This window comes from the organism of the source record quoted next, unplaced genomic scaffold (assembly GCF_019419815.1).
Source record: "Pyrus x bretschneideri cultivar Hongxiangsu unplaced genomic scaffold, Pyrus_bretschneideri_v1 Contig190, whole genome shotgun sequence".
In the NCBI taxonomy this organism is placed as follows: Eukaryota; Viridiplantae; Streptophyta; class Magnoliopsida; order Rosales; family Rosaceae; genus Pyrus; species Pyrus x bretschneideri.
Genome location: NW_025999491.1, coordinates 4180 through 7192, shown reverse-complemented (window position 1 = coordinate 7192; position 3013 = coordinate 4180). Strand labels below are relative to the sequence as shown.

Here is a 3013-nt window from a genome sequence, read left to right as displayed (position 1 = left end):
TAGGAGATAAATATTAAAAAATAAAGTGAAAAAAATGGCCACATGTGAATAACTGCTCTCCATTTTAGGAGAGAGATATAAACAGAAAAATTAAAATTTGTTATGTTGGAAAAAAAAAACAAAACAAAACAGAACGGAATAACTCTTCTCCATTTTAGGAGAAATATTAATATCTATATTAAAAAAACTAAAAATTAATACTAATATCTGCGTCTGACTCAATTTAGATGGATTAGGATGTTTCAACTACCAATTTCTATCCATTTTAGGAGGAGATAAAAATCATGATAATTATCCTCTAAAAGATAGCAGTTTATGGGAGGAGAGAGATAAATGATAAAGGCAACAAAAACAAATTAAAAAAATAAAGTCGAGAACATCATTTTAGGAGATAAATATTAAAAAATAAAGTTAAAAAAAAGGCCACATGGTGAATAACTGCTTTCTATTTTAGGAGAGAGATATTAAACAGAGAAATTCAAATTTGTTATGTTGGGGAAAAAAACAAATAAAACAACAAGAACGGAATAACTTCTCCTCCATTTTAGGAGAAAATATTAATATCTATATTAAAAAAAGTATCTAATACATTATACTAACATATGCATATGGTCCAACTAATTTAGACGGATTAGGATGTCTCCAACAAATTTCTATCCATTCTAGGAGGAGATACTAATATCTTATAAAATGATATATAGATTAAAAAAAAAAATAAATAAATGAAACCAACGTGGGAGAAAGAATGGGGTAAAGGTTGCGTGGGTTTTCAAAAAACCGTGAAGCTTGCCCACTACAAGCACTAACTTCCCCGTTCGTATAATCATTTTTTCTGTTCCTACTTATTTTCCCATATCCAAATTCAAATGTTAATTTTCCCCTCAGTTATACAACTGCTATCAACAGTTGTTGCTTGGTTTTACAGACTCTCACACTCCAACGTAGGATAAAACAGGTATTAAGCAACGCCCGAGTCATCATTCTTCTTTATTTCAATTTTTTCGCTTTTTTGCTTTGCCATTCTTCTCCCACTCCCTCTCCCAGGCGTAGAAAGGAAATTAATCTAGGTGTAAGCTTCTTTTTTTCACTTTTTTCCTGCATGGTTGTACTCATTTTACACATTTTCATGTAAGCATAATATGTAATTGTATGAATATCCAGGTTTAGCTTCATATGGGTTCTTTTAACTTCTTCCTTTGAAATCTTCATTGTGTGTTTTTTAAAATTTCGGTCAGATTATGAGTTTCACTTTTGATTATCTTAATGTGCTATACGTGTGCTATGGTAATTTTAAAAATTATTTGTTTTCATTCTTAGGATATTTACAAGAATACCCACAAAAAATGAAGAAGGAACCTATTGATAAGATCTCAAACAGACGTGTCTCTATTTTTACACCTGGTTGGGATATATCTGTCGGAGTAAAAACTACTGATCTAAGCCAACTGATTCTCAAAGAGTGGAAAAAGAAGAAGCATGAGCAGTATGTATCCTAAATTATATACAAATTTGTTACAAGAAATCTAACATTATATATACCTTCAATATATAGGCGGCGCATGAAAAAGGCTATGGAAGAATTAAAACCTTCAACAACTCCTCAGATCATACGTATTTGGAATAAAGTCCAACAAATAAGGTACAACACCATTTCTTACCTATTTATTTTTAATGGCATTCTCTATATCATTCTACAAATTAATTATCTCAAATTATAAAATAAAATAAAACAATTTATGGGTGCAGAAAAAAATTAACAGTGGCCAAACAACTTTTCTAAATATAGTAAGTCTTCTCTTATTTTCATACAAAAGTATACTATAAATTCAAATTGCATTCAATTTTCAAATATAAATAAAATTGCATTTTTTGTCAGTTTTACAAGCATCACACCCGTCTCAAAGTACAAAGGTTGAAGTACAAGATTAAGGTAATATTTCTTATTATTTAATTTTGTAAATATGGTTACAATTTGTTACCTCAAACTTGACAAATATATTTATCTTTAGTATTCTACAAGTAACTGGAGTAAAAGTATTGCCATGAGAAAATTGTCAAACTTAAAGGTATTTAGGTTAAGTTGCTTACAATCTTTATAGTTGGGATTGTGCATTATAGTTAGACTTCTTATTTTATCATCATTGCTTGCAGATTAACCATGAAAATCTAAAGCATCAAGTGCAAGCAAATGGGTGGCAAGCATGGCTTTGATTTCACACGTAGGCGCTATGTTTACATATGTACATGTTGTCCATATTTTGCTTTGCTTCATATATTAGGAGTTCATCCCTAGCTAGCCTATAACTTTGATTGAAAACTTATAATCTGAAACAATTTTGATTTAAGGACATTAAGTGTTGTCAATATGTATTTAGAAATCAAATTACATGTCATATTTTCATATTTTTTTTATATAAATAGTATATGTTTTCCCATTTTATCTTCGTTGTTGTTTTAAAGAAAAAATAGTAAAAAATGTATGAGAGATTACTCACATATGTGCAAATTGGATGGAATATATGCTCCTAAATTATTCAACAAATGTGGCAATATGACAATATGGCATGCAATAACACCATTATCACTTTGGAATGATGGGATGATTTACGGTAACATCATTATCTCATCAACCTTTCTTCAACTCAAGCAATTGGAACTACGTAGCCTGACCCATGCTCTAATGTTGAACATCTCAGTCCCAACCCAAAATGGCACACCCATAATTACGTACTCACTCCTCTAACTGCATCAAGTATCCCATTCACACAACCATTGAACAAATGATCTGCCAACCTGCTCGAATGACGCCAAATATTGCCCATAATACCTTTTTCTCCACCATAATAAAAAAATGTTGTTGTGCACCCTTTTAATACAGCCACTAATCCTCATGTTACAAAATATATTGATCATTTCATATTTTCTATACAACATTAAATAATTAAGCATATATTTTTTATTTTATTGAGAGTTTAAGGAACCTAACTCTTGATCTTCTTCTGTACAATATATA

The 3013-nt window shown here is 30.1% G+C and overlaps 1 long non-coding RNA gene across 1 annotated transcript; it reads left to right on the top strand.

The window, feature by feature from the left end:
* The first annotated feature begins 1777 nt into the window (after positions 1–1777).
* On the top strand, positions 1778–2317 carry LOC125476576. The gene is made up of 3 exons (XR_007257896.1): positions 1778–1930; positions 2010–2066; positions 2152–2317. It is a non-coding gene; the product is annotated as an uncharacterized LOC125476576 (long non-coding RNA).
* Positions 2318–3013: the final 696 nt, after the last annotated feature.